Source organism: Pundamilia nyererei, unplaced genomic scaffold (genome assembly GCF_000239375.1).
Source record: "Pundamilia nyererei isolate P.nyererei 1_Seehausen unplaced genomic scaffold, PunNye1.0 scaffold00106, whole genome shotgun sequence".
Taxonomy (NCBI): domain Eukaryota; kingdom Metazoa; phylum Chordata; class Actinopteri; order Cichliformes; family Cichlidae; genus Pundamilia; species Pundamilia nyererei.
Window position 1 is genome coordinate 2,101,870 of NW_005187507.1, and position 12,651 is coordinate 2,114,520.

The following is a 12,651-nucleotide window of genomic DNA, read 5'->3' on the forward strand; positions in this document are numbered from 1 at the left end:
CACACACACACACACACACACACACACACACACACACACACACACACGTCTTTTGAAATATGAAATTTTCCAAGAAGCGGTCAGTGCCAGAGGAGTGCTCAGTCAGCAGTTTTTGAGGCTGCATGTGTGTCATTGTATATAATGACATTTTATCCAAACACAGAAAAGTACTATGAATATGTATATACTGTATACTTGTTAGTACCTCCTGAAACGCTAAAACTACTATTTGGTCCTAGAGAGACGGCTCATTATAATATTATGTAATTCTGTCATTTTTACCTGTGGCTTTACCGCTCATTTATTTTATTCTAAATCATAAAAATGTTCAAATATATATTACGTAATGATAAACAGCTAATGACTGTGTGTGCATCTGTGTGTGTAGCAGCTGAAGCATATATGGCAAGCTTTTAACACTAAGTGCTGAGTATGTATTTCAGATCAGTAATTCAGGGTGTCCTACGTGCCTCTGTTGTATTGTGGCCTGTTTTGACCTGATCAGAGGCCGTGCGAGCTACCTGAGCCTGGAGTGAACAGCATGCTCTTTGGTGCCACCTGTTCATTCATGCATGCTTCATGCTACTGACTTGCTGATAAACACATGCTGTAGAATAGAATAGAATAGAATAGAATAGAATAACACAGAGAAAACCCAAAAACACATATGACCCTCTATGAGCAACCGCTTTGGCAACAGTAAGAAGGAAAAACTCCCTTTTAATAAGAAGAAACCTTCGGCACAGACATCTGCCGAGACCAGTTGGAGTGAGGGGAGGAAGACAGGACAAAAACACACTGTGGAAGAGAGCCTAAGATTAATAGCAACTATTAAGTAAATACAGTCATGTATGAGCAAAGAGTCAGCAAACGCTCCTTGAATTTTTACAATCAGATTGGATTGGCTTCTAGAAGGACTTTGAGTGAAATCTAAACTCAGTTATTTGAGACCACTACAGAACATACCAAAGAGTCTCATTACATATCTTCTTTTTTTGGCTTCTTGCTTTAAGATTCACAGTAGCCGCTCATCTGCCTCCATCTCATCCTATTACAAGCATCCTCTTCTGTCACACCAACCCTTTGTATGTCCTCCATTAATAAATCCACTAATCTTTTCTGTGGTCCTTTCTTTTCCCTTCTCTCTCAGACCTCCTAACATGTCTTCCCCCTTTCCTCTCTTCCTTTGTCTTTGGTTTATGTTTCCTGAAAAATGATAATTTACGGTCTTTTACTGGATTAAAGTCCCTAAAGACTCTCTATTGCAAAAATAAGTACAAGAACCAGCCTAGCAAAGACTCCAATCCAGCCCTTCTCGATAAATGAGGAGTACTTACACTTAGGGCTTTTAACTGGATTTTCATAAATTTTACAGCTTGTCCTACTGATAGACTTTCACCACAGACATTCACACTACACTAAAGCAATGAAGTAACAGAAAAACAATTAAACTGGAGAAAAGTCTCAGTTTTTTTCAGTTTTTTACTGTCTAGAACAGAAATGTATTTATTCATTTACAATGTAAACAGTAAATTAAACACATTTTCTGTGAATTCTGCTGTATGATTACAGGACAGTCTGGGCAATGAGCTGCTAGAAGCTTTTCAGTAATTTTACTTTTTATCATTTAATTGCACCACTTTTTCTAATTATGAGGGTTAAATGCGCAGTTACACTTCTTTACACTTCTTTACACTGACACAAACGACAAGTTTCACCAGTCCAGTCCAGTTAAGATCAAAGTGTGGCCCATTACATAAAGTCAGTTTGACATTCATGCTCTATTGAATTTAAGCTAGATTTAATTTTGACTTGGGGTTGAAGCATAGGTAGATACTGGCATGTCTGAGTAATATAAATTGTACTGTTAGAGACAGCCTGCTGGATATTGCAGTGTTTCTGCTAATCAATGTGGTTTTAGGATATGAGGTGATGGATATAAAAAGTATTTAGGCTGCTACTCGAGACAAAGATCTCAAGCATCTCTCAATATTTCAAACCTAAACCAAATAAAACTGTAAGTAAATAGAGGCACAGTAGAGTGACTCCATTTGGTTTCCATTCATTTCTTCTGTAAAATTAGGCGCATAAAGCACGTAGTGTGACGTGTTAGACTTCATCTTTACAAAGCAACGTCCGTTCTCCGTTGAAGTTACATATGGTTCCCGCTAGGCCCCGCCTCATAGTCGCTCGTGCACGTTTTCAGCTTCCCCTTTCTGCGACTCAGAGATTCTTTCACATGCGCATGCGCTACGGTTATAACGCCATCACCATCCCGTAACTCCTCTCAGTCTGAGGTCTGTGGTACCCGGAGGTGGTACCGTAGCAACGTGTCGCTGTACTCCACAACAAAAGGGACACCGGGGGCCACTCGAGCTCAACCGAGCTTCCAGCGGACGCAGCCGAAGAACCTTCCGCGGTGAGTGAGCGGGACCGAGAATCCCAACGTGGCGCGTTGAGGCAAAAGATCCGCTTTTTATAGTTTTAAATCACAATTCGGGCTCAACGGCTAAAGCTGCATTAAATTAGCTTGCTCTGCTTCTCGGTTAGCCGCCTCATGTGTGAGCCACTTTCATCCCACCTAGTTCCGCTGTCGTTGTTTAGTCCGTTTACTACGACAAGGCGCACATGATTGAAGTTAAGTGGCCTTATAGGACGCTCTGAAGCGACGTGGTTTCATTTACCGTTGCGTGATGCTGACTTGCCGCTATTTTTACATCCACATGTGAAGGCAATGTGGATGTAAAAAAAAAAAAAAAAGTTTTGTGGCACAAACACGTGAAAGGCCTCACATCTCATCTGCTGGAGAGGTTTGTCGAAGCCGCATAAAAAAGGAATTTTAGTGGTTTCTGTGACTTTACCAGAACAGTCAAACAGAAAGTCAGTGTGATGTAAATTTTGTCATTTTCCATCTCATTGTGTTGACTGGGAGTCCTCTCCCTCGTGTCCTATTGTGGTTTTCCACGGACGTTTCACTCTTCTAGTGATTTCACCCCTTCCCCCTGGGACCTTTGGGTCCTTGGCGTGCCCCCATCCACCCACAGGTCCAGTTCACTTAATTCGGTTGGCACGTCCCCACAAAGTGTTTTTCCTGGCTTAAAATGAAGCTCTTGAAAGCTTGACTAGGCATGATTAGTCTGTATTGTTTTAAGGAAATGAGTTTCTGTTATCATGCCAGTCATTTGATAAGCAAAATGTATTTTATTACTTTGGAAAGTGAGTGAAGAGCTCAGAAAGTGAACAAAATCTCTTGACTGTTGTCTGTTTGGGGGGGGGACACCATTGCCAGTGCCAAGTCTGAAACCTCTTCCACTGCCTCTTATTCGAAAATGTCAGCACCATTGTCCCACCCATGTCAGTGACTATTAAAAGTCACCGCTGCAAGAAATTCAGAAGTGAGATTCAGCCTGCATATCCTGACCACTGTGGTCGTTTCCCCATGGAAAACTACTCTTAAACTTTCTGTGTAGTGCTCGTAGGTGGTGTAAAACCTGGATACAGATGATGTGCCATCACAGAAATGGTTTCTGAAGTCATGTTATATAGCATGGACCCAAGCTTTTTTTTTTTTTTTTTTTTTTTCACCATCCACATCTTAGTGTTTTGAAACTGGATGTGATGAGCAAGAGAGTCTGTCTGGGAACAGTACATTTGTTGGCTAACAGCCAGTGATGGACAAATCTAAACCAGTGAACATAGTCTGGATAATCCTAGTTTCTAACTCTTAATGTCTTAATGTTTTATTCTGTATGACCTGAAACTTGCGACTGAGTCCATAAAATGACCAGTAAAGAGTTCAGAAGTCAGATTAAAAGGGCTCATAAAAGTTCTTATGCATAACAATAGTCTTTTAGCAGTCACAAGTGTTGCTCCATGCTAGCAATTAAACAGAAATCAGGTTTAAGAAATTGCCCTATTTTCTTCACATTTTAAACTGAATCAAAGAAAAGAAAGAATCAAATCATCCCCGTTGTTTAAAAAGGTCTAATGGCAACATAGAAATTGCATCTTAGTTGTGATTTCCAGTATGTTGCATCTGACTGCAGGCGAACGTGTTATCTCACTCAATGAGTTTCACATGCTGACCCTCTCAGGGTCACGGGTGAATGGAAAGATCGCATGACAGCCACACGCAAAGGGATCCCATGCAACCCTTATTGTCCCCAAACAGCCAGAACTGTTTATTAATAGGTGTGTAACCAGGGCATGTTCTCAAGCTGTGGTGCATAAAATGAGTGATTGCTGTGTCATTTTCCACTTGTGGTGACAAGGTGACCCCTACAAGGACAAACACTGCACTGGATTTATGTTTCTTTGTAGCTACTGAGTGCTGGGGGCTGTCCTCTGAACTCTGGCCTCCCTAGTGGACTGACAGTTAAACAGCTGAACATCTCCCCTGGGTTTCAGGAAAACACAATTTGTAGCTGACAGAAGTTATTGAAACAGTTTTTTTTTTTTTTTTAAGTCCCATCTATATTTTGAAAGGAAGATGTCTTAAAGTTGAAATCTGAGTGTCTGCTCATATTTAACATTTAAACTTCCTGTAAGTACTAGCCACACTAGTCAGAATGATTATTTACTGTGAATAATTGTCACAGTACTAGATTAAAATTTCTCACAGAAATATATCCACCATTGGAGGAGAAAGTGTAGATACTACATAGACTTTTCAGCTTTTTCTTTTTTTTTTTTGTTTAGCACATTTACCAGGTACCTACCTGCTGTTCGTGTGTTTTGTTTCAGCTGACAGGGAGAGTGGCCTTAAGAAGGTCTGTAAATGGATGTACATTCCAGGTTTATTTTGTAAACAACAGTCCCTATTTCAATGGAAATCAAGAACATGGGTACGCTTTAGGGCGGGGCTAGCAAAGTTGTTACTCTACAATTATGCACTTTTGTTACTTCCAGTTTCAAAACACCAAGGTGTTAACATCCCATTGTGAAGGGCCTCGGCTTGAGGTTTCACAACAGGAGTTCACTAACCAATATTACCATTTATACAAAGCCTACGAGCTAAAATGGCTAGTTTCAGACTGAGTGGCTGCACCAAGGCACAGTTTAAGATAAATAAGGATTACTTTGAATTGTGCAGTTATTTTTAATAGAGGCACAAGAATAAAATATGGAGCTTGAAACAAGCAGAACAGGTCCTGCTTAAACTTGTTTGCTGATTAGACTTAATAATAGTGACATACTGTTCTCCTTGTGCAACTGGAAATGAGCCCAGTAGGTACATTTGAAATCAAATTAATGTGGTTAAAAGTTCGTTGCCAAAATGCACCATGGGTGTCACAGATTCCCCTCTTCAACTATGTACGCAAGCCCACAGCTTTAACCGGACATTTCACAAGCCCAAAGTTAATCATTTGCACTAAATATTAAACTAACACTTTGCTCCAGCTGTGAGTTCTCTTATCTGTGGGGGGCCAAAAATGATACTAAATTTGACTTTGTGGACCCGGGGCTCAAATATATCTTCCCACTGAACACCTTATTAAAACAAGTTCACTTGTTCACTTTCTTTCTTGGTTGTATTCCTGTTTAAAAACACACATAGCATTTATTGGAAGATTTCCAGGTCTTCCCAGTGTGGTTTTTGTGTTACAGACATGTTCTAGCACTCAGATATTGCCTGTAAGGTGAGCACGTAGTCAGCAGTACTTCATTATTAAATCTTTGTTGCAGGTAATCTTTATTGTTAGGACTGATCAATTCTGAGGATATGACAGCCAAATTTCAAAAACTGCAACACCCAAGTGCATCTTTGTCTTTGTGATTGTTGGCAGGTATCCAGTGTGTTAATACCAGAAGTCGTTGGTTACAGACTGCATTGTTTAGGTTGGAGAAGACACCCAGTATCTATCACCTGAATCAACCTGGGTTGGTTTAGGCGGATCTTTTGGAGCAATAGATAGTAAATGCAGTGTGGTACTCTCATTTATAGCTTTAAGCTATTTTACACTGGCACCACAGCTCTTAACCTTATAGACATTAACCAGAGCAGCAGGACGTGAGAACAGAAATCTCTTAATTTGTCAGGTTGGACTTTAAATAGTCTTGACCATGTCATCTCCCCCGTAGAATAGAATAGAATGCCTTTATTGTCACTATACAGTTGTACAATGAGATACAGAGTCTGTGTAATTAGTCCATATGAAAGTTGAGCAGGTAATTGTATAGGGAATTCACACCGGATCGTCTTCCTGTTCCCTTAACCCAAGCGGCACCACATGATGGAGGGGACAAACTGTTTTCATGTGGTGAAAGGCAAGTCTGCCTGCCTGCACGTGACAAGTTCTCCACATGTTAGAAACCACAAGTTTGACAATGTCCTCAAGTGATTCTCCTGACATGGACATAGTTCATGCGTGCAAATGACTAATGTAAAGCAAGTGGGATAATATTTTAAAAAGGTGTCACAGTGACTACATAAATGCAGTGGAAAGGTCCAGTTTAGTGACTGCAGGTCAGGTGTGTCAGGTAACCTGTCAGTCACAGCAGCCACACCCGTAATTCCCTTATCCAAATGGATGAATTATTAATTCACCCCAATTAATGATAAGCGATTAAGTGATCAGATGGGAGGGAAAACATTTTCCCTCCATCTAATAATCCAAATCTGTAATTTTGGCCTTTCAGCTTGTTTGAAGAAATAAAAAGTCCTGTTTAAATATTTAAAACTTGGCCTTAGAAAAAATCCATATTTTATTTTCTCCAATAAACGGGTCAGTTAAGCAGATACTCCACAACAAAGAGGAATCCTGTAATGCGAGTATCTGAATGCTATAGTAGTATTTGACACTGGTCATGGTTTGAGTACGTGCATTTACACCTGCACGAGCTTTACGTGAGCATCGCTGGACTCCAGGCTAGAACATTTGCGTGTGGCAGCTGATTGTCCTCGATCAGGCCTACGTGCGTGTGTACATGCACAGGCTTTGCATGCAAGAGTATAAGGATTTATGTGTACGTGAGTTTCTGAAATGCACAATGGGGCCACATTAACAGCAGTGGGGTTTAAGTGCTAATCACTGCAAGCTGGTAAACATCACACTGCAGTTATTTTGACTAGTAATATTGTTTGGTGTAATGATCAGAAAAATGGGTTCAGTTGGTTTATATAAAAACAAGTCTTAACTGAAAAGATCATCTTGTGTCATCTAAAGTAATTTTTCTGCTGTTCCAAGATATTAAAATCCAATCGAAAGTGAGAGTTCAAAACTTACGTTGTCTTATGCTCAGTCATGGGGTTAAGGAAGTCCTGAGTCATCATGATGCTGTAAAATTGCACACTCACTCCTCCCTGCTTAACCCTCTTCTCTCTCTTCCTTCCCTTGCTTCCTGTCACCAGTTTTCAGTGAGTGGCTGCAGTATCTTGTCTTTCATTTGGGAAATTAAGTAGGCCTGGTATTTTTAATCTCAGTGCTGATAGTGTTTGTCCTGCAGTCGAACCCTCTAAAGGTTGGTCATTAATCTCAGTACAAGGGCACATTGTATAAATCCAGCCTCAGTTTGATTTATTGTCAGACTTTTGTAACCTTTCACTTGCTGTACCCACTTATTTATTCTCAGTCTGTTGGATTTCAGGTAACCCCATCCCCTCTACACTCTGAGAGAAGCGTTGTTAGTGGGGATGAATGGCCTCATTGATGGTTCCTTCAGGACCTGTCCTGCTTTACTGGCGCACACAAACACCTAACTGGGCTTCAGCACAGCTCAGTAGGACCTCAGGGGAAAAGGTAGCATTATTCCGTTCCCACTGGTGAAGCCTGTTTCACATTAACAGCAGTCCGTAAACTTCACATCTCACTTCTTTCTGTCTGGGTGACATGATATCTGATGCTGGTTTGGTCTGTGACGTATAAAACGAACGTTTCTAACCGGTGATGCACATGTAGTTGGGTTTTTGCAATACATGAAGTGAGAATTTGTTTTTGTAGCAAGCCTCTTATTCGCACACTGCACATTTGTAAGGCAGCAGAGGTACACAGAAGTGCAAACCAAACGTTTCAATGCCCACCTGTATTCATATCTGCAGAAACACGTCTGGAATGCCTACAAAAACAAATAAACAAAAAAAACCCAGTTTTGCTTAGGAATAAGATCCACTGGCATAACCTTCATCCATGTCATTGTCAGATAATTCTACACAATCCAACAAACAATCTTGTGTCCTCCAATTCAGGTCCAGGAATCTTTTGAAGTGGATAAAACTGGAAAAAAAGAGAAATCTCTTCTTTCTGAAGGGATTTTTGGTTTCCAGGTACCCTTAAACAAACTTGGAGCCATCATAAGATGGGTAGCTCTCACAGTAACTTCTCCAGGCAGCTTTAGGTCTTTATTTTTTACTCAAGGCCTTTGTGCACTACTATGTAGTAGCTTTTTCTTTTTTCTAACTGATTTTTGTGTGTAGTCCTTTTTGGTTGACAGAACATCCCACGGTACAGTGTACTTCTTTTCTGGGAATCTTTCGGTAAGAGCATGCAAGATTCACCTCGAGCAGCTTTTTTTTGATTCATGTATGGGAAGCGCATCTGTAACTGGAAGGTCGCCGGTTCGATCCCCGGGCTCTCTGTCCTGGTTGTTGTGTCCTTGGGCAAGACACTTTACCCTACTGCCTACTGGGGGCCGATATGGCAGCCTCACTTCTATCAGTCTGCCCCAGGGCAGCTGTGGCTACAACCGTAGCTTGCCTCCACCAGTGTGTGAATGCGAGAGTGAATGAATAGTGGCATTGTAAAGCGCTTTGGGTGCCTTGAAAAGCGCTATATAAATCCAATCTATTGTTGTTGTTATTATTATACTATACTATAGGGCTGCACGATTAATCGTTAGAAAATCGCGATCTCATTTCCAAATAACAACGATTATAAAAAAAGAAGAAAAAAAAGACTACGACGATTGTACCGCATTTTGATCCGGGACATAATCTGCATGAAATCAAGCGCTCACTCTTCCTGCTCAACAAATGACAAGGGCGGAGCCTTATACCACGTGATACAGAAGCTGTGCCGTGTGATGCTAAAATTAGCAGGGAAAAAACAACGGAGAGCACGTCAGGGATGACGAGAAAGTGACAGGAGAAAATCCGTCCCGGTCAACCACCCAAACATCAATAACGGGAACCTTATACAGCGCTTCCCTATACCCGTCGAACTCCCGCAGGCACAAAGAAATTACGGAGGCTATCACTTATCACCTGACCAAAGATATGGCTCCATCAACACTGTGCAAAACGAGGGATTTAGGAGAATGATCAACACCCTAGACAAACGCTACACAGTGCCGCCCCGCAACTATTGTTGCACTACCTGTTCTATACACGCAGCGTCGAGCAACGGTGGAGACGGAATTTCAAGCAGTACAACATTTTACGGCAACAACAAAACGTGAGACATTTGTTGTTTTTATGTTTATTTATTGTTTTTATGTTCAGTCTCAACTGTTACGAAGTTGATGTGCAGTTAATAAGTGCAATAAATATTTATACTGGAAAAGAAAATCGTGAGAGAATCGTGATCTCAATTCTAAGCCAAAAAATCGTGATTCTCATTTTATGCAAACCGTGCAGCCCTACTATACTATACTACTAATGAAAAAGGGGTAGTTTAAAAAACACGTTCTTTTTAGTTTCCTGTCAGGAAGTTTACACCCATATCAAACACTCTGAAGACACAGAGCAGTAATGAGGTTGATTACTACAATTAAGGCTAGTAACAGTCAAGGCTATTTGTATATGATACGAACAAAGTTTGTAATGGGGCAACTGTTTTGCATGGACTAAATTATTCAAAGTTTGCTTAGCTTGCTGTTGGTCTACAGAGCATCACTGTTCAGAAAATGTCACATTTCCTGGAGAAATTGAAAGTAATGTGTCTTAGTCTTGGTATGGTTAGTATGGTGCTAAAATGGGATCCAGTATGCAGAAAGAAACATTATATGTTGTTATAAGCTGTTCCCTTTCCAAGTGTAATTGAGAAGCTGGCGTGTTCAAGCCAGATCTGGCCTCTGATGACCTTTCTGTCCCAAGTACATAAGGTAACCCACGGTCACGCAGTACAAAGAACAAAATACAGATTAACTTGCTTTAAAAAGCTTATTTTTATTAGCTTCAGTTACCAAAGACTGAATTGCAGATATTGCTCTCCTGATCTGCGACATCTTTCATTCATGCTTGAAGGCATTAAAAAAGGGAACATGGCTTATTGTAACATCCTGTGTTTTGATCTGTTTTTCCAGTTATCAAATTGCAGCTGTGCAACTATTTCACTTTGTTTCCGTGAATAGAAAAATCAACGCATTGTGTAAGTATTGATTTACTCATAGGTATAATAAAGATTCACAGATCCCGATCAGTTTTAAGACCCTGACTTTTGGCATCTGTCAGTGTTTTAATGACATTTCAGCGTTAAATGAACTCTACTGGATTTTAATTCATAAGCGAGAGGGAAGGAAATATGTACTTAAAAAGAGGCTAGTCTTCCAAGAACTCATTATGTTTAAGTGTAGTAAAACCTTCCCAACAAGTGTAAAGGAACATGGTGAGTGAGCGGCAGAAAGGAAGCGCGGCGTCTGTGGAGCTTTTCATCAGATGTCATCTTGACCACAGTTGGTGGTTAAGTCCATTTCAAACATGCATCAAACTGCTGACCCTTTCCTTTTAGCTTCCTTTGCGATGTTTGCTCTCGGTCTAGCAGTTAGTGTCACATTTTCCTGTAAATGATGAGGATCACAAATGAGCCTGATGGGACTATTTCATCAGCCTCAAATAGAAACATCCACAAGTTGGAGTGAAGAGGAAACTCTGGGTGGTGGGGGACACTTAAAATGCACACAGTGCAGTTTGATTTGTCAGTAATAAAGGAAGATTGGGTGCAGTGTCATCACATTCCTCCTCAGCACAGGAAGGCAGTGGTGCAACTCATGTCAGGACCCCACTGCTTAGCTTATCGCTGACTCAGTAACAATTGATGGGACTTTTATGCCCCCCCTTTTTTTTCTTTTTTTCTTTTTGTTTTTTGTTATGGTGATTGGAACATTACATTTAGGCTTTTTTCCCTTATGAAATTGCACTTAAGTGCAGCACATCAAAGGTTGACTTTGACTTGAGGTACAGTGCAAGTGTTTGCACAAGCATGTGAGAACTCTGCATGGTGAGGTCACTGAAAGTGGACTTGGGTAACAACTCCTTGAGCAACATGAAGACCTGACTGCTGTTGCCAGGCTTACTTTGTGGCCCCTGGATGACTTACAGTTGGCTTTCTTGAAGGTCATGATACATTAAAGGCCAGAGCCAAAGTATCTGAGCTACTGACATTTAGTTGGCCTAATCTGGACCTCCTTCAAAATTGCACCAGTGGTAAGATCGTTTGTTAGGTAACATTAAGCCACTGGGCTGAGTGCTGAGTGAGTGACGTGGTGACGTGACGACGGAGAGGAATGTTTTCTAATGAATAAATACAAGTACACGGAGATACTCTGAAATTATTCCTGTGATGGTAGTGTGTGTGTGTGTGTGTGTGTGTGTGCGTGCGCGTGTGTGTGTGTGTGAACCAAAGTCTACGACAGAAGATCCGACCAGGCATGCAGTGTAGACCAGCCAGCTTGGAGTAAAAGTTATTTAATGGCCATTAGGGTTCATGTTGAGGTCTCAGCTGTGTGTGTTTGGCAGCTCTGTAGTTGTTAATGTGAGGAGTCTGAAACCGTCAGAACAGGCATGTAAAGAGGAAGTAGAACTGCCTTGTTTGCTCTTCACCATTTAACAAGCCTGTCTCAGTAATTGCTTTTAAAATTGTCAGAAACTTCCCATAATTAGCTGTAAATCCACTGATGTTTTTGCAACATTGCTTCAACCCTTGTGGCCTAAATATTGAGAGAACTGAACTGTCTTGGTACATCATGACTCAGTCTAGAGTCCCGCTGAGTTTCAGAAACTCCCATGTGTCTGCATAATGGCGCACGTGGAGGTCATGTCTAGCCATATAATATCTCAAAAGGTCACATTATTTTTATGCAGGTAAAACTGGATGGAGATGACCTCAGTGTCATCCCTTCCTTTTCAGGAATGGTGACACATGCTCATTGCACAGACCACTTTTAGTATGAGTAGTAACATAATAGGTCTGTTAAACCCATACGATGAAATACACCGCGTGTTGGCACTCTGCAAAGTGCAGACCAACTGGGATGTGGTAAGCTCTCTCAACCTACCTGCTGGTCTTCCTCCTGGGTGCTTGAATACTTGAAATGGTGCTGAAGAATACTTGCTATACACGTGTATCGGCAACCAGCTCGCGTGTTTATTCATAAGCGCAGGGTTCTCGCCAGTGGACTTGAAGCCCAGCTGGAACTTGAATACCTGCAGCAAAATCTTTTCCTACAAGCAATGACTTTGCATAGAAGGCCTGCTGTATTTCAAAGGCAGTGGGCCCAATTATCTGTCACTTCATAGGTAGCAAAACAAAATTCAACTTTATTTACACAATAGCAGTCTCTTCCTAATTTCCTTAGGAATTAATGAAGTATTCTGATTCAAGGTGATTTATATTGTAAGATGGACCTTACAATAATACAGAGAAAAGCCAAACAATTAAACGTGTTTTGAGCCAGCACTTGGTGACAGTGGGAAGGAAAAACTTTTCTTTTTTTTTT

The 12,651-nt window shown here is 40.9% G+C and overlaps 1 protein-coding gene across 1 annotated transcript in view; it reads left to right on the forward strand.

The window, feature by feature from the left end:
- The first annotated feature begins 2,181 nt into the window (after positions 1-2,181).
- The window catches only part of LOC102194942 (monocarboxylate transporter 1-like), a 33,939-nt gene continuing 23,469 nt past the window's right edge, over positions 2,182-12,651 (forward strand). The window contains exon 1 of the mRNA XM_005741054.2: positions 2,182-2,419. The gene's annotated coding sequence lies outside the window, so the exon portion shown is untranslated. The remainder of the gene's footprint in view (positions 2,420-12,651) is intronic.